At 51.3% G+C, this 26,881-nt stretch overlaps 1 protein-coding gene and 1 long non-coding RNA gene across 2 annotated transcripts in view; one reads left to right on the forward strand and one right to left on the reverse strand.

The window, feature by feature from the left end:
- LOC138261009 (uncharacterized) overlaps positions 1 to 919 on the reverse strand; it is a 103,124-nt gene extending 102,205 nt beyond the window's left edge. Inside the window, exon 1 of the long non-coding RNA XR_011199040.1 lies at positions 817 to 919. This is a non-coding gene — a long non-coding RNA (uncharacterized lncRNA). The remainder of the gene's footprint in view (positions 1 to 816) is intronic.
- GATA1 (GATA binding protein 1) overlaps positions 1 to 26,881 on the forward strand; it is a 104,219-nt gene that overhangs the window by 36,883 nt on the left and 40,455 nt on the right. The gene's annotated exons all lie outside the window — the stretch shown is intronic.

Raw genomic sequence — 26,881 nt, forward strand, 5'->3', positions numbered from 1 at the left:
GTACAGACCCATATCTACAAGGCAACGGAAGGCTTTTCATGGCCTCATAGATATGAAGTAAGACAATTGAGCGCAAGTCACTGCGCTGCCTTATTCTGCGCTCGGGGGGCGTACCATGGGCAGTATGGTGCGTGTTCCCATACAACACCCATGGATTTGGATGCATTAACAGATTTACATGAATCTGTAAACCTGGGAATGCGTCAAAACTGTACGCCTCCCCAGGGCAGGCGCCACAAGTGGATATTTTAGCATTCTGCAGGACACTTAGAAAGAGGAAAACGCCTCTCTGGATTGTTTGTGTGCAGGAAGGTGCCCCTTCCTGCAGAAAAACAATCCTGCTGACAACGCAGACACCCTTGCACCATGGTGCACTTGTGCGCAGCTGGAGGGGGGAACGAGAGAAATGCACCGTATCTTGCAAATATTGCGCATTTCTGCCCTTTCCCTGCGGGGCCGGGCGGCGCAGCTAGGTCACTGGCTGCGTTGCCCTGCGCCACGGGGCTTGCAAATACACCCCGAATTTTTCAACACATCTTTTCACCCCTCAAATCCGAAGCACCCTCCTCTCGAAATTTACAGCCAAAGTAACATGGAGCCGGTGCAAGGCCTCTCAGGGCCACGTCCACGTTTGTGGTCCTCAGCTTCGCCAGTTTCCTCCACGACTGCCACCCCCCTTTCTGTGGCGCAGTGGGAGTTGCCTTCGGGGCCACCAACGCAACAGAATTAAGCATTCCGCCCAGGCCCCCCCAGTCCAAGTCCAGGACCCTCCGCCCGCCCGGTCTCCACCTTCCTGTCAGTTTGGGGCTGTCTCACCTGAGGGGGCTGCGGACGCCCCTGCCCGTCCGGGATAAGGCCGGCCCGGGTCAGACGTCCTCCGATACGGCGAGGGCTCTGTGGCCGGGGACACCCTGCTCGGACCTGAGCGCCTTTGGGGCGTTCCTGATAAGCGAAGTCTCTTTTCAGATAAATTGTTATCTTAAAGTTGTCCTCGATAAGGCTCCAGTGTGCTTAATCTCTACCTCACACGTGTGCCTCCGAACAGGCTTTTAGCGTTCTAGCGGCTGACAGTTTGTACTTATAAAGTTTTGAGGCATTTTAAGATTGGAGCTGTAACAAACTCAGGTCTGCGTCTCTCCGGCCTCGAGCTCGACCAAATCAACTGTGTGATTCAGAGCACGTCGTTTTGGGCCTTTCACAATTAACTGTAAAAGGTGCATTTGCAGGCCTAAATACATTTTCTCCGTTTTAATATTACCGCAGCATGAAGAAATATTACTTCGGGGTAAACCTGCTGGATGGCTTGCAGTGGGCAGTTACCATCTGGAAGGTTCGAGCCCACCCACAGGCTCATGAGTCTGTGGATACAAAGATTTTCTCTGCTCACCTTTAACACAGAGATTTACTCCTGCCAAAAGCGGTAAAGTGCGGTGGTTGCGCCACTGGGGAGGGGGGGACACAAATGCGACGAGCTCTTTGACTTTGGGGAGATGGTGTGGCATAAAGGGCCAGCGCTGACGACTTTGGAGCTAGGGGACCAGGTTCGAGTCTCGGCGTCGGCTCAACATCCTGTGATTCCAGGCACATCACTTATTCCCCCTCCTCCATGCCTGACAAAAATGAATATGTCCTTCTGTAATGTAACTGGTGCTCAGGTAAAGTGATCCGATCCCTTCAGGTCAAGTTTGCATAACTTTACATAAACATAAACCTGCAAAAAAAGGGTGAGCACCCCGTCCCCAATGAGGGGAATGGAAGGCCCTCTAAAATGTTTTACAGGCAACCATTTTTTATTCTTCTTTTTAATTTGTGTTTATCTTCACACAAGTCCAACAAAATCGTAAGCCCTTTGAAACCTGGCGGTATCCTTTTTATTGGCATCTATCTGCAGTGTTTCCTTGTTTGGTTCTAGCGCCGGGATGTTCCTCTGGGGATGATGTGAGCGCTTTATAAATAAAATAAATAAATAAATGTTTGGTATCTCCACTGGGTGGATGCACAGAATCAAGGTCTGGCAGAGGCAAAGGAATGCTGGGAGCAATGGCATAACAAAGGCCCCCACAGCCTCTGCGGAGGTGGGGGAGGGGGCCCGAGCTCCAGGGGACCCCCTCAGTGCAGCACCTGGACTGAGTGAGTCCAGAGGGGGGACATCTCCTTGTTCCGTGCCAGGGGCCCCCTCCAGTTTTGTTACGCCACTGGCTGAGAGGAGGGCACATGGGTACTTGCTTCTTGGGAGCAGCGAGCAGATGTGGGTAGGCAAGAAGCCAGAGGGTCCAGATGGCTCCTGAGCAGATGGTGGTTTGAGGGTTCAGTTGGCTAGAAAAGGGCGCAGGGAAGATGGTAGAGAATCAACCAGAGTCAGATGTGGGCAGCATCAGAGTAAAGGATCGGACCACACTTCACATTTCATGCCTGCCCGTTGTCCAGTCCCATAGGATGCTCTTGGCTCTTGTGGAAGGTGACACACCTTCAAATCACTACTTAATTTGAGCCAGTGGTTTCTGGTGCTTGGCACCAGCACTTAGTTGTCAACACTGGCACTTATGACAGTCTGAACATGATGCATATTCTGTGTATTGGAAATGGCCCTTTTTGCAGGGTTATCCCCAAACTTGTTGCCTCTGACCTCCTGTTTTTGGCTGCGTGCTGCATTTTCGTATTTTACTGGATTTAGGACTCTGGGCACTTCACCACTGCTGACCAGTGCTAAAATGCAAGTGCTTCCTGTGTAAATTGTACTGGTGATTGGTTTATCACTGATTGGCATATTTGATTTACTAGTAAGCCCCCAGTAAAGTGCACTATGTGTGCCCAGGGCCTGTAAATCAAATGCTACTAATGGGTCTGCAGCATTGATTGTGCCACCCACATGGGTTGCCCTGTAAACATGCCTCAGACCCGCCACTGCAGTGTTTGTGAGTGCAGTTTTCGACCTGGCTAGTGCACCCAACTGCCAGGCCCAAACCTTCCCTTTTATTACCTGTAAGTTATCCCTAAGGTAGGCCCAAGGTAGCCCCATGGACAGGGTACAGGGTATTTAAAAGATAGGACATGTAATGGCGTGTTAATTTTGTTTTTCACTATTGCAACGCCTATCTCTCCCATAGATCAACATGGGGATTGCCTTCAAATATCTTTTAAGTGTAATTTCCCATTGGGAGCAGATAGAGATCTGGAGTTTGTGGTCTCTTAACTCGCAATTTAAAAATACAACTTTTGGTGAAGTTATTTTTTTAATTGTAAGTTTGAAAATACCACTTTTAGAAAGTGGGCATTTCCTTGCTTAACCATTTTGTGCCTCTGCCTGTTTGCTGAATACACGTCTTGGTCAGGATGACAATTGGGCTGTTTATGTAATCACTCTAGACAGTCACACAAAGGGAGTTGAGGTGTGCCCTTCATATCCTGCTGGCGAATCACCAGGCTGATGGGTCTTCCTGAGCTAGAGTAAGGGGAGGAGCTGACACTTGCACCTGAATAGGGCTGTGCCTGTCCTCACACAAAGCAGTCTCCAAACCCCTGGAGTGTGTCTAGTGCCAGGGCAGGGAAAGGCAGGGTCTTGTGCACTACAAAAACTTTTCTTTGAAGTTTGCCAACTTCAAAGACGGAAATGGGTATAAGTACTGGACCTCTTGCACCACATAGTTGGAATCCTTCTGTACTGAGGACATTCTGCCAGGAAGAAGAACTGGATGCTGTGGGAGGGAGGGACTTTCACTCTGCTTGTTGCTTTGCTGTGCTTGCCTGCTGCTTGCTGTTTCTGTCCTGGGAGTGAACGGACTGGACTTGGCTTTCTACTTCCTGCTTTCCAAGGTTCTCTAAGGGATTGAACTGAGCTTGCCTCCTGTTAAGTAGTCTCAGGACCATCAAAAACTTCACCTGCTAGGGCCTCGGCTCACTTGCTGAGAGTCTTGACTTGCCAAATGGTGCCAAATCCAGTTTCTGGGCCCTTGGGAGTGAGTTCTGGTGTACCAAGGAAGAAACTAGTGCATCAACGTCCAGAACAACTTCAGGAACAGTGCCGCTCTCTGACTCTGTGTCACTGCCTACACCGGAGCTGTGTTCCTCGCTGAGTGAACCGCAGGCCAGATGTCACCACAGCGCCTCCAAAGTAGCACCACAGCGTGAGTCCTGAGTGCCTTGTCACCGACGTCCATGACACCCGACTCAGCCACAGCACCTGTGACCCCGTGGTGTGACTATGACACTGCAAAGTTGATGCCTCACATCTTGACCTGCTGGATTCATCAACCCCACCTTGTCGTAAGGAACTGACGCCTCGCAATCAAGGCCACATCACCTTCCCTGCAATTGTAAGGACCCAACGCCACACCTCCCCTGCCTAGCAGTAAGGAACTAATGCCTCGCATCCCCGGTAGCAGTAAAGAACTAACGCCACACCGGTTCCAGCAACGCCTCACCACCCTGACTCCTTGCAAAGTCTTTGTTTCCTCATCATTTTCTAAGGTACTGTACCCGGGTCTGTGGGACTACATGAGCAGCCTACACCCCCTCGCAAGTGGCGTTGGACTTTTGGAAGGGACTCCATCAAGACACTGGGATAGCCCCAGTTGGAGCTGTTGTGTTTCTAAGCGCTATACTAAGATTTAATCTTTGAAAATTTGTATCTTTAATTGTGCATGTTGGATTTTTGTCGTTTTGGTCTTGTTTTACTCAGACAAAATATTGGCTATTTTTCTAAACTGATGTGGAGTACTTTTGTGGTGTTTTCACTGTGTTACTGTGTGTGTGTACAAATACGTTACATAATGCCTCTGAGATAAGCCTGACTGCTTGTCCCAGGCTACCAAGGGGTGAACAGGGGTTATCTTAGCTATGTGACTCCCTTACCCTGACTAGAGTGAGGGTCCCTATTTGTACAGGGTGCAAACCACTGCCAACTAGAGACCCCGTTTCTAACACGGTCTGATTTAGAAATGAACACAACAGCAGTTGCTTATAAATGTAATATACATTAAAAGATCCTAGTATCCGCTGCCAATGCCACTCTTATAGCTTGGGGGCCTGGAAAAGTCTGAATTGTCACACTGGCAGGAGTGTGAAGGCTGCTAGTTGCGCTGTCACGGGCAGCGCTGGCAGGAGCTATGGAGGATGCGAGCTGCCGTGGCCTCAAGATGAGGGCCCTGGCACCTATTTTCCTACAAATTAAGCACTGCTTCAGATGAACCTGTCTTCCAAGTAAGAAGGGGTTACTGCAGGTTAGGCGCTTCCTAGGAGAGGCGGCCATTTTAAGTAAGGCCCTGTTTCCGACTGTGAGTAGATGGAGTGAGTTCATGAGGCTGAAGAAGTGTATGGCTACTCAGTCGGAGCTGTGACATGCCTCTGAGCGCTAGCCGAGCCTTCACTCCTGCCAGAGGTAGAACCTTTTCTTGGCCCAGGGCAGCTCTCCAGCAGCCACTGCAGAATTTACAGTGGGCACAGGGACAGATTCTTCACTCTTATGGCCACAGAGTAGGCTGACAACAAGAATTTCACTTTCCTTTCAATCTTCCTTAGGGGAAGTGCCAGTTGACCAGTTTCAGGTGGTTTTTACCTTATGCATTTCTAATCTTAGGTGCTTTGTGCCTTAAGCATTGAATGTTCAGCAGATAAAAAAGTGAGAGTCCTCTAGTGAAATAAACAGCAACTGAAATTGCACCAATAACCAGCTACAGGATGCAACTGGAATAGACTGACGTCCACTCTACAAGTACATACTTCGAAAACTATCTCCAGCCCAACCCATTTGTCGGTGGCCAACTGGAACTCCACCAGTGGACTGGAAAAGCTCATGGTGGGTCAAGTGTACAGCTGATGGACATGGGGGGGAGGTCCCCGGTAAGGAGAGTGCAGATGCTGGACAGACTGGAGAGCCACGGTTAGAGAGGGGGGGGGCAGCTCTGGGCGGTGATCAGGTGAGAGGCTGCTTTTCAGGGGTCACGTTGTGGCCCCCGAGTCTTGTGAAGCCTCGCGTTGCTTCTGCTCTCCGCACATCTAGGCAGAGCCCTGTGCAGATGGAGAGAGGAGCCCGCCGAGGAAGTGTTGTGAGATATCCCTCTTATCTCTGTGGCATCTCACTTCCCCCTTTGCTGCAGGGCTCAGAGAGCGGCCACCTGCCTGTGCACGTCGAATGCACGCGCCCTGAGACTGGACTAACCCGGGACTCTCACTTGCAACTGGAAAAGGTGAACACAACTGTAGATGCAGGCCAACACCCCCGCACACCCCCATACACTCACAAATGAACATCCCCGCCAGGGGCTAGGAATAGTGTTCAGAGAGCGCTTTGAGGTCAGTGCCACAGGCCTCCTCGCGGGTAACTTTGAAGTCAGTGCCACACTCCTCCTCGTTGTGCACTTTGAGGTCAGTGCCACACTCCTCCTCGCTGTGCACTTTGAGGTCAGTGCCACAAGCCTCGTCACAGGTAACTTTGAGATCAGAGCCACAAGCTTCCTCGTGGGTAACTTTGAGGTCAGTGCCACAAGCCTCCTTGCAGTGTGCTTTTTTGGTCAGTGCCACAAGTCTCGTCACAGGTAACTTTGAGGTCAGTGCCACAAGCCTCGTCGCAGGTAACTTTGAGGTCAGTGCCACAAGCCTCGTCGCAGGTAACTTTGAGGTCAGTGCCACACTCCTCCTCGTTGTGCACTTTGAGGTCAGTGCCACACTCCTCCTCGCTGTGGACTTTGAGGTCAGTGCCACAAGCCTCGTCACAGCTAACTTTGAAGTCAGTGCTACAAGCTTCCTCTCGGAGTAACTTTGAGATCAGAGCCACAAGCTTCCTCGTGGGTAACTTTGAGGTCAGTGCCACAAGCCTCCTTGCAGTGTGCTTTTTTGGTCAGTGCCACAAGTCTCGTCACAGGTAACTTTGAGGTCAGTGCCACAAGCCTCGTCGCAGGTAACTTTGAGGTCAGTGCCACAAGCCTCGTTGCAGGTAACTTTGAGGTCAGTGCCACACTCCTCCTCATTGTGCACTTTGAGGTCAGTGCCACACTCCTCCTCGCTGTGGACTTTGAGGTCAGTGCCACAAGCCTCGTCACAGGTAACTTTGAGGTCAGTGCTACAAGCTTCCTCGCGGAGTAACTTTGAGATCAGAGCCACAAGCTTCCTCGTGGGTAACTTTGAGGTCAGTGCCACAAGCCTCCTTGCAGTGTGCTTTTTTGGTCAGTGCCACAAGTCTCGTCACAGGTAACTTTGAGGTCAGTGCCACAAGCCTCGTCGCAGGTAACTTTGAGGTCAGTGCTACAAGCCTCCTACCGGGTAACTTTGAGGTCAGTGCCACAAGTCTCCTTGCAGTGTGCTTTGAGGTCAGTGCCACAAGTCTCGTCACAGGTAACTTTGAGGTCAGTGCCACAAGCCTCGTCGCAGGTAACTTTGAGGTCAGTGCCACAAGCCTCGTCGTAGTTAACTTTGAGGTCAGTGCCACAAGTCTCGTCACAGGTAACTTTGAGGTCAGTGCTGCAAGCCTCCTCGCGGGTAACTTTGAGGTCAGTGCCACAAGCCTCCTTGCAGTGTGCTTTGAGGTCAGTGCCACAAGCCTCGTCGCAGGTAATTTTGAGGTCAGTGCCACAAGCCTCGTCGCAGGTAACTTTGAGGTCAGTGCCACAGCCTCCTTGCAGTGTGCTTTTAGGTCAGTGCCACAAGCCTCGTCGCGGGTAACTTTGAGGTCAGTGCCACAAGCCTCCTCGCGGGTAACTTTGAAGTCAGTGCCACAAACCTCCTTGCAGTGTGCTTTGAGGTCAGTGCCACAAGCCTCCTTGCAGTGTGCTTTGAGGTCAGTGCCACAAGCCTCGTCGCAGGTAACTTTGAGGTCAGTGCCACAAGCCTCGTCGCAGGTAACTTTGAGGTCAGTGCTACAAGCTTCCTTGCAGTGTGCTTTTTTGGTCAGTGCCACAAGCCTCGTCGCGGGTAACTTTGAGGTCAGTGCCACAAGCCTCCTCGCGGGTAACTTTGAGGTCAGAGCGACAAGCCTCCTCGTGGGTAACTTTGAGGTCAGTGCTACAAGCCTCCTTGCAGTGTGCTTTGAGGTCAGTGCCACAAGCCTCGTCGCAGGTAACTTTGAGGTCAGTGCTACAAGCCTCCTCGCGGGTAATTTTGAGGTCAGTGCTACAAGCTTCCTTGCAGTGTGCTTTGAGGTCAGTGCCACACTCCTCCTCGTTGTGCACTTTGAGGTCAGTGCCACACTCCTCCTCGCTGTGGACTTTGAGGTCAGTGCCACAAGCCTCGTCACAGGTAACTTTGAGGTCAGTGCTACAAGCTTCCTCGCGGAGTAACTTTGAGATCAGAGCCACAAGCTTCCTCGTGGGTAACTTTGAGGTCAGTGCCACAAGCCTCCTTGCAGTGTGCTTTTTTGGTCAGTGCCACAAGTCTCGTCACAGGTAACTTTGAGGTCAGTGCCACAAGCCTCGTCGCAGGTAACTTTGAGGTCAGTGCCACAAGCCTTGTCGCAGGTAACTTTGAGGTCAGTGCCACAAGCCTTGTCGCAGGTAACTTTGAGGTCAGTGCTACAAGCCTCCTACCGGGTAACTTTGAGGTCAGTGCCACAAGTCTCCTTGCAGTGTGCTTTGAGGTCAGTGCCACAAGTCTCGTCACAGGTAACTTTGAGGTCAGTGCCACAAGCCTCGTCGCAGGTAACTTTGAGGTCAGTGCCACAAGCCTCGTCGTAGTTAACTTTGAGGTCAGTGCCACAAGTCTCGTCACAGGTAACTTTGAGGTCAGTGCTGCAAGCCTCCTCGCGGGTAACTTTGAGGTCAGTGCCACAAGCCTCCTTGCAGTGTGCTTTGAGGTCAGTGCCACAAGCCTCGTCGCAGGTAATTTTGAGGTCAGTGCCACAAGCCTCGTCGCAGGTAACTTTGAGGTCAGTGCCACAGCCTCCTTGCAGTGTGCTTTTAGGTCAGTGCCACAAGCCTCGTCGCGGGTAACTTTGAGGTCAGTGCCACAAGCCTCCTCGCGGGTAACTTTGAAGTCAGTGCCACAAACCTCCTTGCAGTGTGCTTTGAGGTCAGTGCCACAAGCCTCCTTGCAGTGTGCTTTGAGGTCAGTGCCACAAGCCTCGTCGCAGGTAACTTTGAGGTCAGTGCCACAAGCCTCGTCGCAGGTAACTTTGAGGTCAGTGCTACAAGCTTCCTTGCAGTGTGCTTTTTTGGTCAGTGCCACAAGCCTCGTCGCAGGTAACTTTGAGGTCAGTGCCACAAGCCTCCTCGCGGGTAACTTTGAGGTCAGAGCGACAAGCCTCCTCGTGGGTAACTTTGAGGTCAGTGCTACAAGCCTCCTTGCAGTGTGCTTTGAGGTCAGTGCCACAAGCCTCGTCGCAGGTAACTTTGAGGTCAGTGCTACAAGCCTCCTCGCGGGTAATTTTGAGGTCAGTGCTACAAGCTTCCTTGCAGTGTGCTTTGAGGTCAGTGCCACAAGCCTCCTCGCGGGTAACTTTGAGGTCAGTGCCACAAGCTTCCTCGCAGGTAACTTTGAGGTCAGTGCTACAAGCCTCCTTGCAGTGTGGTTTGAAGTCAGTGGCACAAGGTTCGTTGCAGGTAACTTTGAAGCCAATGCCACAAGCCCCATTGCAGTGTGCTTTGAGGTCAGTAGCACAAGCCTCCTTGCAGTGCGCTTTGAGGTCAGTGCCACACTCCTCCTCGTTGTGCACTTTGAGGTCAGGGGCACAAGCCTCCTCGCTGTGAGCTTTGAGTTCAGTGCCACAAGCCACCTCATAGTGCACTTTGAGGTCAGTGCCACAAGCCTTCTCGCTGTGCACTTTGAGGTTAGTGCCACACACCTCCTCATAGTGTACTTTCAGGTCAGTGCCACGAGTCTCCTCTCTGGGCACTTTGAAGTCAGTGCCACACGCCTCCTTGCTGTGCACTTTGAAGTCAGTGCCACAAGTCTCTTCGTAGTGCACTTTGAGGTCAGTGCCAAAAGCCTCTTCGCAGTGTGTTTTGAAGTCAGTGCCACAAGCCTCCTCACATTGTGCTTTGAGGTGAGTGCCACATGCCTCGTCGCTGGGGGTTTTGTGATCAGTGCTACATTCTTCTTTGCTGTGCACTTTGAGGTCAGTGCCTCAAGCCTACTCACTGTGCACTTCAAGCTCAGTGCCTCAAGCCTACTCGCTGTGTACTTTGAGGTCAGTGCCTCAAGCCTACTCACTGTGCACTTTGAGGTCAGTGCCACAAGCCTCCTCGTTGTGAGCTTTGAGGTCAAGGCCTCAAGCCTCCTCGCTGTGCACTTTGATGTCAGTGCCAAGCCTCCTTGCTGTGCACTTTGAGGTCAGTGTCTCAAGTCTACTCGCTGTGCACTTTGAGGTCAGTGCCACAAGCCTCCTCGTTGTGAGCTTTGAGGTCAGTGCCTCAAGCCTCCTCGCTGTGCTGTTTAAGCTCAGTGCCTCAAGCCTCCTCGCTGTGCACTTTGATGTCAGTGCCAAGCCTCCTCGCTGTGCACTTTGAGGTCAGTGCCAAGCCTCCTCACTGTGGGCTTTGACAGAAGTGCCATAACTCTCCTTGCAGCTGTTGTTGTACTGCAAGAGGTCAGGCGCACAAGCCGTAGCACCCTCTGCTCCTTTGCAGCCACAGCCTGGGAACGCCCCAGGCATACAGTCCTTGTTAGCTCCACTCATGAACCGAGAGGTCTGTACACACTATTCCGTGCATACGGCATCACAATGTGCACAGCATCATCTGACTGGAGTCAGTCATGAGGTGGTATATCCACTGTTCCACCAAAGGACAGCAGCAAGGATGGAGCCCCCCCCAGCCCTGAGGTGGCGCTGTGCACACACTCTGCAGGCTGGGCCTGGAAATATCAATGCACAGGTTAGACCCAGGCTCCTTCCTCGGCTCGCCTGTGCTGTGCACACTCCCTACAGGCCAGGCCTGGGACTATGAGCGCATTGGTTAGACCCAGGCTCTTTCCTTACTCACCAGTGCTGTGCACGCTCCCTACAGGCGAGAACTGGGGTCTATGAATGCAGGGGTTAGACCCAGGCTCCTCCCTCTGCTCACATGTCCTGTGCACACTCCCTACAGGCCAGGGCCTGAGACTATGAATGCATGGGTTAGACCCTGGCTTCCTCCTTACTCACCAGTGCAGTGCACACTCCCTACAGGCCAGTGCCGGGGTCTGTGAATGCAGGGGTTAGACCCAGGCTGGTTCCTTACTCACCAGTGCTGTGCACACTCCCTACAGGCGAGAGCTGGGGTCTATGAATGCAGGGGTTAGATCCAAGATCCTCCCTCGTCTCTCCTGTGCTGTGCACACTCCCTACAGGCTGGGCCTGGGACTATGAATGCAGGGGTTAGACCCAGGCTCCTCCCTCGGCTCGCCTGTGCTGTGCACACTCCATACAGGCCAGGGCCAGGGTCTACGAATGCAGGGGTTAGACCCAGGCTCCTTCCTTACTCACCAGTGCTGTGCACTCTCCCTACAGGCGAAAGCTGGGGTCTATGAATGCAGGAGTTAGATCCAAGATCCTCCTTCGTCTCTCCTGTGCTGTGCTGTGCACACTCCCTACAGGCCGGGGCTGGGGTCTATGAATGCAGTGGTTAGACCCAGTCTCCATCCTCGTCTCTCCTGTGCTGTACACACTCCCTACAGGCCGGGCCAGGGACTATGAGCGCATTGGTTAGACCCAGGCTCTTTCCTTACTCACCAGTGCTGTGCACGCTCCCTACAGGCGAGAACTGGGGTCTATGAATGCAGGGGTTAGACCCAGGCTCCTCCCTCTGCTCACATGTCCTGTGCACATTCCCTACAGGCCAGGGCCTGAGACTATGAATGCATGGGTTAGACCCAGGCTTCCTCCTTACTCACCAGTGCAGTGCACACTCCCTACAGGCCAGTGCCGGGGTCTGTGAATGCAGGGGTTAGACCCAGGCTGGTTCCTTACTCACCAGTGCTGTGCACACTCCCTACAGGCGAGAGCTGGGGTCTATGAATGCAGGGGTTAGATCCAAGATCCTCCCTCGTCTCTCCTGTGCTGTGCACACTCCCTAAAGGCTGGACCTGGGACTATGAATGCAGGGGTTAGACCCAGGCTCCTCCCTCGGCTCGCCTGTGCTGTGCACACTCCATACAGGCCAGGGCCAGGGTCTACGAATGCAGGGGTTAGACCCAGGCTCCTTCCTTACTCACCAGTGCTGTGCACTCTCCCTACAGGCGAAAGCTGGGGTCTATGAATGCAGGAGTTAGATACAAGATCCTCCCTCGTCTCTCCTGTGCTGTGCACACTCCCTACAGGCCGGGGCTGGGGTCTATGAATGCAGTGGTTAGACCCAGTCTCCATCCTCGTCTCTCCTGTGCTGTGCACACTCCCTACAGGCCGGGCCAGGGACTATGAATGTAGGGGTTAGAGCAGGTTCCACCCTTACTCACCAGTGCTGTGCACGCTCCCTACAGGCCGGCGGCTGAGACTATGAATGCAGGGGTAAGACCCAGGCTCCTCCCTCGGCTCGCCTGTGCTGTGCATACTCCATACAGGCTGGGCCTGGGACTATGAATGCAGGGGTTAGACCCAGGCTCCTTCCTTACTCACGAGTGCTGTGCACTCTCCCTACAGGCGCAAGCTGGGTTCTATGAATGCAGGGGTTAGACCCAGGCTCCTTCCTTACTCACCAGTGCTATGACCACACTCCCTACAGGCTGGGCCTGGGTCTATGAATGCAGGGGTTAGACCCAGGCTGCTTCCTTACTCACCAGTGCTGTGCACGCTCCCTACAGGCGAGAGCTGGGGTCTATGAATGCAGGGGTTAGACCCAGGCTCCTCCCTCGTCTCTCTTGTGCTGTGCACGCTCTCTACAGGCCAGGGTCTTCGAATGCAGGGGTTAGACCCAGGCTCCAACCTTACTCACCAGTGCTGCGCACGCTCCCTGCAGGCCAGGGCCTGAGACTGTGAATGCAGGGGTTAGACCCAGGCTCCTCCGTCGGCTCACATGTCCTGTGCGCAAGGGACCATTCTTACCCTGTGTGCTCAATGTGAGTCAATAGTCTAGTGTTATCCTGTGTGCTCAGTGGCTGTCAGTGGTGTAGTGTTATCCTCTGTGCTCAGTGGCTGTCAGTGGTCTAGTTTTATCCTCTGTGCTCACTGTTAATCAATGGTTTAGTGTTATCCTGTGTGCTCAGTGGCTGTCAGTGGTCTAGTGTTATCCTCTGTGCTCAGTGGCTGTCAGTGGTCTAGTGTTATCCTCTGTGCTCAGTTTTAATGAATGGTTTAATGTTATCCTTTGTGCTCAGTGGCTGTCAGTGGTCTAGTGTTATCCTCTGTGCTCAGTGGCTGTCAGTGGTCTTGTGTTATCCTCTGTGCTCAGTGGCTGTCAGTGGTGTAGTGTTATCCTGTGTCCTCAGTGTTAATCAATGGTCTAGTGTTATTCTGTGTGCTCAATGGCTGTCAGTGGTCTAGTGTTATCCTGTGTGCTCAGTGACTGTCAGTGGTGTAGTGTTTTCCTGTGCTTGGTGGCTGTCAGTGGTCTAGTGTTATCCTCTGTGCTCAGTGGCTGTCAGTGGTCTAGTGTTATCCTCTGTGCTCAGTTTTAATGAATGGTTTAATGTTATCCTTTGTGCTCAGTGGCTGTCAGTGGTCTAGTGTTATCCTCTGTGCTCAGTGGCTGTCAGTGGTCTTGTGTTATCCTCTGTGCTCAGTGGCTGTCAGTGGTGTAGTGTTATCCTGTGTCCTCAGTGTTAATCAATGGTCTAGTGTTATTCTGTGTGCTCAATGGCTGTCAGTGGTCTAGTGTTATCCTGTGTGCTCAGTGACTGTCAGTGGTGTAGTGTTTTCCTGTGCTTGGTGGCTGTCAGTGGTCTAGTGTTATCCTGTGTGCTCAGTGGCTGTCAATGGTCTAGTGTTATCCTCTGTGCTCAGTGTTAATCAATGGTTTAGTGTTATCCTCTGTGCTCAGTGGCTGTCAGTGGTCTAGTGTTATCCTGTGTGCTCAGTGGCTGTCAGTGGTCTTGTGTTATCCTCTGTGCTCAGTGGCTGTCAGTGGTCTAGTGCTATCCTGTGTGCTCAGTGGCGGTCAGTGGTCTAGTGTTATCCTCTGTGCTCAGTGGCTGTCAGTGGTCTTGTGTTATCCTCTGTGCTCAGTGGTTGTCAGTGGTCTCGTGTTATCCTCTGTGCTCAGTGGCTCTCAGTGGTGTAGTGTTATCCTGTGTCCTCAGTTTTGATCAATGGTCTAGTGTTATTCTGTATGCTCAATGGCTGTCAGTGGTCTAGTGTTATCCTGTGTGCTCAGTGACTGTCAGTGGTTTAGTGTTATCCTGTGTGCTCGGTGGCTGTCAGTGGTCTAGTGTTATCCTGTGTGCTCAGTGTTAATCAATGGTCTAGTGTTATCCTATGTGCTCAGTGGCTGTCAGTGGTGTAGTGTTATCCTGTGTCCTCAGTTTTAATCAATGGTCTAGTGTTATTCTGTATGCTCAATGGCTGTCAGTGGTCTAGTGTTATCCTGTGTGCTCAGTGACTGTCAGTGGTTTAGTGTTATCCTGTGTGCTCGGTGGCTGTCGGTGGTCTAGTGTTATCCTGTGTGCTCAGTGTTAATCAATGGTCTAGTGTTATCCTGTGTGCTCAATGGTTGTCAGTGGTGTAGTGTTATCCTCTGTGCTCTGTGGCTGTCAGTGGTGTAGTGTTATCATGTGTGCTCAGTGGCTGTCAGTGGTGTAGTGTTCTCCTGTGTGCTCAGTGGCGGTCAGTGGTCTAGTGTTATCCTGTGTGCTCAGTGGCTGTAAGTGGTGTGGTGTTATCCTCCGTGCTCAGTGGCTGTCAGTGGTGTAGTGTTATCATGTGTGCTCAGTGGCTGTCAGTGGTGTAGTGTTCTCCTGTGTGCTCAGTGGCGGTCAGTGGTCTAGTGTTATCCTGTGTGCTCAGTGGCTGTAAGTGGTGTGGTGTTATCCTCCGTGCTCAATGATTGTCAATGGTCCGGTGTTATCATGTGTGCTCAGTGGCTGTAAGTGGTGTGGTGTTATCCTCCGTGCTCAGTGGCTGTCAGTGGTGTAGTGTTATCATGTGTGCTCAGTGGCTGTCAGTGGTCTAGTGTTATCCTCTGTGCTCAATGATTGTCAATGGTCCGGTGTTATCCTGTGTGGTCATTGTTAGTCAATGGTGCAGTGTTAACCTATGTGTTCAATGTTAGTCAATAGCCCAATGTTATCCCCTGTGCTTAATGTTAATTATTACTCATTGTCAGGACCACTTTAATTACGCAATTCTGCGCCTGTAATGTTTTCAGAATAATTGTGGTTTTGGCGCACTTACCACATCAATCTTTTTCTGCATAATTTGCAGATTTAACAATAGAAACATTGTTTGCACCTTAAAGTGATGAAAAGTTACTAAAACTCTACCCTAAGTGTTCCCATGCCGTCACAGCCCTTTTGTCACACGGAGGCAGGCCACCTTGCAGTTGCCGATTACATTATTTAGATGTTAAACTATTATTAATGCGGTGATACCATTGCTTATATAGTATGGATGTATAAAATGAGAAAATAGTGAACTGATGCTGCTTTAAAATGTGATGTCTTTTCCTGCAGCATAATGTGGTCCTCTCTTGCCGCATAATCCAGTGGCGCTACCGCCCATTGTGATGCTTTTCCAGTTTCAGCACCGTGGACAGCAGATTCTCTCTCATTGTCTCCGAAGATTCCCCCAGTAGCTTCCTGCTGGAATGTCTGCGCTTAGGGGGCTTCAGTGGTTTGTGGGTTTGCAGAGGTTGGTGTTGTTTCCAAAGGATCCGTGATGATGCAACCTACCTGCCCAGTCTTCATACAGGAAGTGGTCTCACCCCTTGTGAGGCCACAGTATGCATAGCAAGCATAGCAAGAATCTGCTTAGTATGTGAAGATAAAAGCGCTCAGCATTACTCTTAAGTTTCTTTGGCGCTAGAAAGCAAGAGAAATAAGCAACTCCCAACTGAGAACACACAATTTATCCTAATAAAGCAAATAAATACATTTTGAGGGGTTTCCTGAAGAATGCCAGGGTTGTGATTTTTCCCATAGATATCAGGACGGAGTTCCACATAGAAGTTGCTAAAGTTGAAAAAGTTCTACCGCCCAACGTGGCCATAGCGTGGTACCACCAGTCCAACCTGACCATACCAGGGTACCACCAGTCAAACTTGGCCATAGCAGGTACCCACCAGTCCAACCTGGCTGTAAAGAGGAGACTGCCAGCCCAACCTGGCCATACCGAGGAGACCACCAGCCCAACCTGGTCATACCGAGGAGACCCCCAGCCCAACATGGCCATACCAAGGAGACTGCCAGCCTAACCTGGCCATACCGAGGAGACCGCCAGCCCAACCTGGCCTTCCTGAGAGGACCGCCAGCCCAACCTGGTCATACTGAGGAGACCGCCAGCTCAACCTGGCCTCACTGAAGAGACTGCCAGTCCAACCTGGCTGTCCCGAGGGGACCAACAGTCAAATCTGGCCATCCTGAGAGGACCGCCAGTCCAACCTGGCCATACCAAGGGGACCGCCAGTTCAAGCTCGCCATACCGAGGAGACTGCCAGCCCAACCTGGCCTTACTGAGGGGACCATCAGTCCAACCCTGCTATAACGAGCGTACTGCCAGTCCGACCTGGCCAAAACTAGGGGACCGCCAGTCTAACCTGGCCGTACCAAAGGGTACCGCCAGTCCAACTTGGTCATACTGGTGGTACTGCCAGCCCAACCTGCCTATTCTAGAGTAGTGCCAGCCCAACCTAGCCATACTAAGTGGACCACCAGTACAACCTAGCCACACAGGATCCTGCCAGTCAAACCTAGCTATTCTGGGGGTACTGGCAGCCCAACCTGGACATATTAAGGGGACCGCTAGTTCAGCCTGGCCATACCGCCCGTCCAACCTAGTCATGCTGGGAGTACTGCCAGCCCAACCTGGCCACACCAAGAGGACCGCCTGTCCAGCCTGGCTATACTTGGGTAGCACCACTATGACAGAGCTAGCGGGACGACTTGTTTTGATGGGAATCGGGTGCTTCTAGGCACTAATAGAGGCTTTGCCTGCCACTGGTTTAAGAAATGCATATAATGTTTAGAAATACATTTTCCATTTAACAATCAGCCAATGCAGCTTCTTATCTAAGGCCCAGGTAAACTCTGGGACTGCTCCAAACACATGTTCAGCATGTCTGTGTATCATCTGAAGGCAAAGTTACACGTTATTATTGTTAAATATATGTCATCATATTAGGGATGGAATCTTGACCTACAGAAATATCACTTCCACTGCACTGCCTACCACTACATCATCAAAGTAAGGGAGCATTTACTATTCATAACATCACATCCACTTACTTAGACTCACCTTGTGACGGAGTGGTAAGGGCGTTAAAATAAAACAGGTAGTTTTGTAGGTGAGTATTTCTACTGCAATATAGTGGTTGAACACCAGTCCTGCTTAACTAAGGAGCTTCATTGTAATGTACTACTCTCGATCCTATGCCTCCAGAACTCGATTCCCTTCAGTCAAAACATAGAACATGATTTCACTCAGGTTTGTAGGAGAAAGGAGCAATCAAAAACATCTTCTCTGCATGTCTGCATGAGTTGTGCAGCACATGTGCGTTTGTTAACTTTGAGGAGCAGGCACAAGCCCAGATAACACCGGGTGTCCATACAGAGGTGACTGATGCTACGAAAAGCAAGACTGAGAGCGGAGACCCTGCTCACACTGAGACACTCACATGATCTGTCTGAGGTCCATGCATTGCACATGGAATGTGCCTTGGTTGGAGGGCACTTAACCCTCTGGCAAACTGATGCATGGTGAAGACCCTGAGGAAGGACGATGATTCATCGCAGCCAGACAAGCTGGACCAGTAGAAGAAGGGTGCAGCTCATGTCCATGTCCTGGTGGTCATTGGCAATGAAGTAAAGAAATGGAAGACTCACCAGTATGCCGTAGAACCATGGAAGATCTCAGAGTTGCCAACCCCAGCTCTCCATCCATCCTCGCCTGCTGCAGCACATCACCCCTCCCAGCTGTAGGTGCATTTGTCACTGCCATCATCCACGAGCAGATCGCAGCAGGGAACAATGGTGGAAGGCTCTTTAGCAGCTGAAGCTCTCCAGCTCATCAGGTCTGCCTTCAAAATACACGGGTGCCTACATGAACATATGATGCATGAGTTTAAGAACATATTCCCAGGCATTAGCTGTCTGGATGGGAAGAACATCAAACTACATGTTGTCTACTCCCTGCAGCCAGCGACAATGGAACACCACCGCTTGCAAGTGGATGGTGGATTTGACAATGCGGGGCTGCCTGGCACAAAAAAAGGGTAAAGACCCCAGTGTCTGAGACTTCTCAGTGTCAGGGGAAGTAGCGCAACGCTAAGAGCGACCACCTTGGGAGCTAGCGATCCGGGTTTGAGCCTCGGCGTTGGCGCAACATCCTGTGATTCCGGGCAGATCACTTAATCTCCCCATGCCCATGGATAGTGCCTTGAGACCCTCACAGGTGATAACCTCGCTATACAAATCAACATTCTATTCCATTACTTGATGAGAAATCAAATGGCCAGAAGAGGCTCACATCAGCGTGGACATGTGCATGCCAATGATGGAGATGGGAAGAGAATGAGATGTCACTTTAACAGTAACAAAGTACTTCTCCATGACCAATCTGAAAGGAGAACATCAGCAGCTGCTACAAAAACCCCTGTAGACATCTGGTGCTAGAAGCACCCCAGTTTTGGTTTCTGAAGTGCCACACGTTCTGTTATGCAAAGGAACACAGGGTATCCAGACACTGAGTAGGTGTGAGCCTAGCCAAACCTAGGGCCTAGTGGAACTACTACAAAACTAGGTATTCATCTTCTTGCAGAATTCAAGGAGTGAGGAGGTGGTTCTTATGTGTACAGCGAGGTTGTTTCATGCTTTAGGAGCGATGGAGGAGAAGGCTCGCCAGAAGGACCACCAGGTCTGGTTTTCCCTGTATGTGGGATGTGTGCAAGTAGTCGTCCAGATGATTGGAGGTGTCCGGAAGGTTTGTGAAAGCAGATGTGATGACTGAGGTACGCTGGGCCATTGTTATGTAGTGCCTTGTAAGTGTGGGAGAGCAGTTTGAACTGTGCTTGTTTGTGAATGAGGAGCTAGTGGAGCTCCTTCAGGTGTGGTGTGACGTGAGTGCAGCATGGGAGGTTGAGGGTGATTCTGGCTGCTGAGTTCTGAATGGTCTGTAGTCTTCTGGGGAGTTTTTATAGGGTCTTCCTGTAGTCCAGCTTGCTTGTGACAAGGGCATGTGTGACAGTTTTCCAGATGCTGAGTGGGAACACTTGAAAATCTTCCTCTGCATCTTCTGGGTATGGAAGCATGAGGCGGTGATTGCATTGACCTGGGCGGTCATGTCGAGCTTGCTGTAGGCGATCCCAAGGTTCTTGGAATGGTTGTTAGGGGAGAGTGTCAGTTCTAGCTCTGTTGGATACCAGGTCCCATGGTGAAGTGTTCTTCCTAAAGATCACAATTTTGATCTTGTCTGTGTTCAGCTTCAGACAGTTGGTCTTCATCCAGTGGGCCATTTCAGTCAGGCAGGCATTGAACTTGGTCCGGGTACTGGGAGCCTTATCCATGAAGGAGAGCATGAGTTATGTGTTGTTGGCATATTAGAGGACATTGATGTTGTGCCAGCAGACAATGCTGGTGTGTTGAAGAGGGTCAGGCTCAGGAAGGATCATTGCGGAACTCCCCAGATGAGTTCAGGGGCATCCAAGGTGTACGGTACCGGGCTAACTGGCTGGGTCCTTCCAGTCAGGAAGGAGCAGATCCATCTGAGTGTGTGTCCTTGGATTCCGATGTTGTGAGGGCATTGGATGAGGATGAGGTGGAAGACTGTATTGAATGCTGCAGAGAGGCCCAGGAGTATGAGGTCCACCAAGTCACCTCCATCCAAATTCATGCGGGTCATCTGTGGTGGCGATGAGGCAGTTTTACTGCTGTATTTGGTTCTGGAATCAAACCCAGTGATGTCCAGGAGTTAGTAGTCATATTTGGTGAGGTATCTGTTGATGATTTTCTCTAAGATGTTTGCTGGGAATGGTAGAAGGGAGCTTGGTCTGTAGGTGACGAGTGTTGGAGGGGGCAAGCATGGTTTCTTCAGCAATGGGAAGACAGTCTACCAAATAGAAGACATAGGGGGTCATTACGACCTTGCACAAAGACCGCCGAGGCCGAGGGAGACAGAATACCGCCATTGCCGGCGGTATTCCTGGCTCCCTATTATGACATTTCCGCTGGGCCAGCGGAAATGTCACATCAACATTGCTGCCGGCTCGTAATAGAGCCGGCGGCAATGCTGATGTGCAGCGGGTGCAGTAGCACCCGTCGCGCATTTTACTGCCCGAGGGGCTATGCCTGGGGGCCCCTGCACTGCCCATGCCAAGTGCATGGGCAGTGCAGGGGCCCCCAGGGGCATCCCAAGTCCCCTTACCGACCAGCCTTTCAATGGCGGTGTTAACCGCCACAGACAGGCTGGCGGTCGGGGACTCATAATCCCCAGGGCAGCGGTGCTTGCACCACTGCCCTGGGGATTATGACCGTCAGGCGGAATCCTGGCGGGATATTGGAGGGGCCGGCGGTATGGCCGTGGCAATTCCGCCACGATCATAATTGCTGGCGGAACACCGCCAGCCTGTTGGCGGTGTTACCGCCACTTTACCGCCGGCCGCCAGGGTCGTAATGACCCCCATAATGTACCAAAACTCTGTTTGAGAGCTGGTACCCTAGCAGCCAGTTCCATCAGTGTTAATGATGGTAAGCTGCTATCATTCCTTACTCAGAACAACATCACAAGCACTGGTGAGCCATCCTCCAAAGCATCTGTAATACTGGTCTGCTACATCGAAAAAAGTATAGTTTCCTGAAATTGTATTTTGAGGGTTTTGGCTACCAGTGCTAGGCAGAGCGCATAAAATCATATCACAAGAAGGTCCAAGATGTCAAACCCGAACAGTGAATACCTGAGGTCAGCAGTTTTCTAATAATAATAACATACTGCAGTCGATTAATTTTAATCTCCCATCTCTGACCAAGCCACCAAGAGATCTCTTAAACACTGATACTGCGTGGGAATGGACGGAGGAGCAGGCACTCACAGTTCAGGGGAGCTTCACTGTCAGCTGAAGCCAAGATCTAATTCTATAACCCTTGAAAGCTGATGGTGGATATTAGACCTACTCGGTTTGTTGCTATTGTTTGGGAGCCAATCAGTAAAGAATGGACCCCAATCGCCTAAGACAGCTTGGCCCTCACCACCACAAAATGACCTGCAAAGGAACCCCATTTTCACTGCCTTATATATTTAAGGAGGCAGCTCAGGCCAGTGACAGTGAGGAACTTCTGCGGCTAGTACTGAGTGACTCTAGGCCCGCCTGGAGCTCTAGCGGAATCTTCACTGCTAAATGGCAGATGAATGTCTGATGTTTGCAAAGACCACTATGAAGTATAAGAAGCTGAGAAACATTCTGAGTGGGCAGTCACACCGTACGGTGGCTGCACAAAGGACACTGCAAGCTCTCTACAGCTTGCACCAAGTGTGGTGGGGGAAAAATTGGTCCACAAAGAAATGATGGATGGAATGCTGAACATTGTCAAACATTCACCCCAGCCCCCAGATCTGTGACTGGGGGTGAATACTTTACAATATTCAGCATTCCGTCCATCCTCTTTTTGTGTTGCTATAGCTGCCCTAAGATAGAAGGGTATGCCCAGACGCGGGTTGCAAACTCACTGTGCCTCTGGATTTAAGCTAGCCTAGCTAATTAGGGGGTGATACCCCAAAACTGCTCCCAGGATGCTTGTTTCCGGTCCAGGGAGGACCTGGTCTGGCAGTTCGGGCTGGACTGTTCCCAGCGGGAGCAGGGTCAAGGCTGATTTGCATCTGGATGGGTCCAAGCTGGGGTGGCATGGCAAGCAAAAAAACTATGGATTAAACCCAGATCTGTGACTGGGGGTGAATGTTTGACAATGTTCAGCATTCTATCCATCGTCCTCTTGTGTTGCAATCTTTTTGTGTTGCTATAGTGATCCTCACAGGTGATCACATCATTCTTCCTGTGATCCTAAGATATTGCAATTAGCATGTGCTAGCCATCAAAGTATTGCAGAGACCAAAATGAGGATTTGCCTGGAAGTCATGTTCACCGACATTGACAAACATTTGGAGGATATGGTAGTCGGCAATCTTAGTGCCAAGTGGAAGAACAAGGGCAGGACGCAGCCCTTATCATTTCTGAGGAAACGTGCATCAGAAAATAGGCAAAAGTGAGTGCTGAGTTAGCCTGGATTCCTTATGGACACACCTCGCCCTCCTCTCAACCTTAGTAGAGGTCACACCCTAGCTGGAGTAGATTCTACCCACTGAGGGACTCTGGAGTTAGATCCAAATGGACAACGGCTGACCATTCCAAGGAAACCGGTTCATGTCCTATTTTCAATCACTGAAATCACACAGTTAAAATGAACACCGCAGTGGCCTAAAGGAAGTTCCGCCTTTTTACGGCGACCCTAAAAAGGTGTTTTGCATTGTAGGAAAATTGTAGGCAATACTGATTGTCCACCTACAGTTTCTAAGAGAAGACCCCAACACACTGCGTGTATCAACTGTTTACAGACCTGCTTCAGGGCTCGTGATTGGACAGGTGGTTGGCCCAAACCCCACTCATCCATGATCCAAGCCCATAGTCATTGGGCACAGTGTGCTCATTAGATGGCAACAGAACTGCAGTGACCTACGGCTACACCGTCACCCCATGATCCAAGGACCTGGATGGTGGTCTCCAGAGCAGGCATGGATTGTCTCATTGCCATGTGAGAGGAGGGATGAGTCTCAAAGAATGGCTTAGTTAAAGGGTCTCAGTAGTGACAAAGTCACAGAGAGCTGGACATATAACCTGGCACTCCAGAAGAGAAAGGGAGGGAAAATCACTTCCTTACACCCAGAAAAACCATGTCATTCCAGCATCTTTGTTTTACTGCCAGGCTGTTTCCAAATAACATATGAAAAGCTACTATTAAGATGAATAGCTGTGGGTGGCAAAAGGCAATCCCTGACTTTTAACACACAGAACCAGCAGATTTAGGGGCAGATTTACAAGGCCCTAGCGCCTCCTTGCGCCACATTCCTTCATATATTTTTACACTAATGTGGCTCAAAAAGGCAAAAATAGCTGTGCCGTATTTACAAAATGGTGCAATGCATGCATTGCGCCACTTTGCGCCCCCTTGTGCCACGTTATGCCTAGGCCAGGCCTAATGTATGCAAGGGGAGCCTTCTGGCGTTAGGAGGCCAGAAAAAACGGTGCAATGAAATCTACAAAATTTCATTGCGCCATTTTTTGCGCCATTTTTAACACTTGTTCAAAGCAGGCGTTAAAAGGACGCACCCACTGAAATCTCTGAGCCTCTTTACTCCAGAAAATTGTTGACACCAGTGCAGCAAAGTGACACAATAGCGTCAAAAATGTTGAGACTATTGGCCTAATGTGCGCTATGGTGCACCGAACTGTAAATACGACGCACCCACGGTGGGGGGTGGGGCGGATGAAATCTGGCGCATCAGTACTGATGCTCCAGATTCTTGTAAATCTGGGCCTATGTTTACTCACTGTCAATGAAAGTTACAAGTTTACGTGCCTTTTGTGTTAAAATGTTTACACCTAAGCCTGTACAAAATATGCCATGATGTTTGCTTAGTTTGAATAATTCGAGCAGTTTTGTTTCACACTAATTACTCAAATGTTGGACATTAGGACAGCGTGGAATATGGCATAATGTTTTGCTAAAGAAAGCTGGTTCCGCCAGAAAATGCCTCACGGGAGAAATGTTTGAGCAGAAAATGTGAGGGACATTTTCTCTGCAAAACAGTCCCCTTGCCGGTGCCTCGTATGGATCCAGTTTTGCGCTAGAATTCATTTTTTATTAAATATTTTTTTATTGCATTTTATGAACAAATGCAACCAATTAAGCAATACAGATAAACCAGCGGTAATCCGATATCCAAAATGCATACAACAAATTTGTCAAGCAAGAATTGCCAGATTAACAGTGTATAGGACCCCCCAATAATCAATTTGACCGGCTCTCCATGGTCCCCATGCGTACCTCAGCATCTTTCGGTTCATTTTACGCCATTTTCCCGCCGCAGCGCAGTATTTCTGCCCGGAACTAGTCCGCCAATGTGGTGGGTTATGGGGGTCATTCCGACCCCGGCGGTCAAGGACCGCCGGGGCCGGGGTCGGCGGGAGCACCGCCAACAGGCTGGCGGTGCCCCGCAGGGCATTCTGACCGCGGCGGTTTGGCCGCGGTCAGAAGAGGAAAACCGGCGGTCTCCCGCCGGTTTTCCGCTGCCCTACGGAATCCTCCATGGCGGCGCAGCTTGCTGCGCCGCCATGGGGATTGCGACACCCCATACCGCCATCCTGTTCCTGGCGGTTCGCCCGCCAGGAACAGGATGGCGGTATGGGGTGTCGTGGGGCCCCTGGGGGCCCCTGCAGTGCCCATGCCATGCCAATGGCATGGGCACTGCAGGGGCCCCCGTAAGAGGGCCCCACAAAGAATTTCAGTGTCTGCTTTGCAGACACTGAAATTCGCGACGGGTGCAACTGCACCCGTCGCACCTTCCCACTCCGCCGGCTCCATTCGGAGCCGGCTTCCTCGTGGGAAGGGGTTTCCCGCTGGGCTGCCGGGCGGCCTTCTGGCGGTCGCCCGCCAGCCCAGCGGGAAAACCAGAATGGCCTCTGCGGTCTTTCGACCGCGGAGCGGCCATTTGGCAGTTCCCGCCAGGCGGGCGATTACCGCTGCCCGCCAGCCTCAGAATGAGGCCCTATGTCTCTTAGCCACCCCGAACCCTAGGACTGCCCGTAACCTCTAGTCTAGCGCTTCGAGTCTACCACCCTCCCATTGTTCCCTGTACAGCCACTCTTGCGTTCAATTTTTGCTTGCGAAATCCTAATCTTTATGTCATTTACATGTAGTTTCACATAATTTTCAGGTATTTCGCATATTTTTTAGAGAAAAAGGGACGTGATTTCGCACGCCCCTCGTAGTAATCTAAATTATTAATTTAAGTGTGAACGAAATATGTGTGACTTAGAATACCTGAAAATGAATGACATATAAACATTTTTCCTGTTTCTATGTGAAGCCATTTACTATATGATTTTTCTGTTATAGTATTAATTCATTCATTCAATCAGGACGGTGTTCCAGGCTGTTCCGCCTGCTTTTTATTCAGTATATCTGGTGGCATTTAGATGGTTAGCTGCTTTAAGCAATGTCTGCATTGTCTGGAGTGTGTCCCAACGTTGCCTGACAGGCACTGCCCCGTGGGCACTTGCAGGCCGTCCTACGCTAGACCATTCGTTCACGGTTAGAGGGCGGTTCGGGGTTCTCGGGGTTCGATGGTAATCCTGGGGTACACGATTTAGAATAATCTCCTCCTTGTTGCATTTCGATCAAAGGGACCACAGACAGAGCTCTCCCAGCCAAGGAGTGAAACCTGTGCTTTTATCCCTCCGACGTAGAGTTAATGGAGACCCCCTAACTGCGGCACCCCCTGTTTCGTTAGTTTTCTAGTGCCTAGCGTTTGCCTTGTCCAGTACCTCCTTATAACCAGTGTCCAGGGGGAGGGGGTCTGTGCCCCTGAGCCATTTCACCGACCCATCCAGACCCACTGAAACCAGAGCCCCGAGGGGAAGGTCTTGGACAAACATACCAGTCCACCGACCCCCTTCGACCCACCTCCCTAAGCCAGTGCCCCAGAATGGGCACAACCTCCCCCCCCAACCCCACCCCACCCCGGAAACCAGCGCCTGAGGGAGGGTGGGAGGCATTTGGGAAGGGTGGCTCCCCTGTGGCCTGCCTCGCCGGACTGTCGTTGCTTCCATCATATTTCATGACCAATTTTGGGCAGATATTGCGTGTGACTGGTTCGACTCACTGCTTTCTCCGCAGGCGCTTTGAAGCTCGCTGGAAGATCTGATAAAGCGCCCTGGGTTCCTGCCCTGCCGACTGTCCCCGGAAACCGCACATCTTTCAATCTCCTCTACCCCTTCAAACGTGATGGGTCCGGTTGTACCGTGAAGAGAGCACTCCGCTCCTCTGCTCTGTCAGAGCAACTCAGTCAACACCCACAACTGCAATCCCAGCTCTACAGAACCTCTGCTTCCAATGCGGCACCGCCCCCCCCCCCTGTCATAGCGCCGAGACACCACACACTCCTCCTTCAGAGCACCCGACGCTTCGCAACCAGCTGCAATCCCAGCTCTACAGAACCTCTGCTTCCAATGCGGCACCGCCCCCCCCCTGTCATAGCGCCGAGACACCACACACACCTCCTTCAGAGCACCCGAGTCTTCGCAACCAGATGCAATCCCAGCTCTACAGCACCTCTGCTTCCAATGCGGCACCGCCCTTCCCCTGATGTCATAGCGCCGAGACACCACACAGCTCCTTCAGAGCACCTGTCTTCGCTCACAGCAGCAATGCCAGCTCTGAGATCCACCACACAGCCCCATCAGTTTCACCTATTCCGGTTATGCACCGCCCGCACCTGCTGCCATAGCGCTGAGACACCACACACAGCTCCTTCACATCACCTCTGCCCCGAGGGGCAGCAAGTGTCAGGAGTGGCATTACCCGTGGAGCTCTTCCGAAGTATCTCCCTCTAGGTATGCAGCATCCCTGCTATTCCAGTACTGACAGACCACACACAGCTCCTGCCCTGAGGCGCAGCAGCCATTCCAGCACTGGGGCCCATCACACAGCTCCACAAAGTCCTCTCCCTACAATCCTGGAAAATCCACTTTTGTTCCACTCAGCATTCAATGTACCTAGGTGCTGCGGAGCAGAGCCTTCTTTCATTCCACTAATGAGGCCTGCACACAGCTCTGTCATTGCACCTCAG

Source organism: Pleurodeles waltl, chromosome 10 (assembly GCF_031143425.1).
Source record: "Pleurodeles waltl isolate 20211129_DDA chromosome 10, aPleWal1.hap1.20221129, whole genome shotgun sequence".
In the NCBI taxonomy this organism is placed as follows: Eukaryota; Metazoa; Chordata; class Amphibia; order Caudata; family Salamandridae; genus Pleurodeles; species Pleurodeles waltl.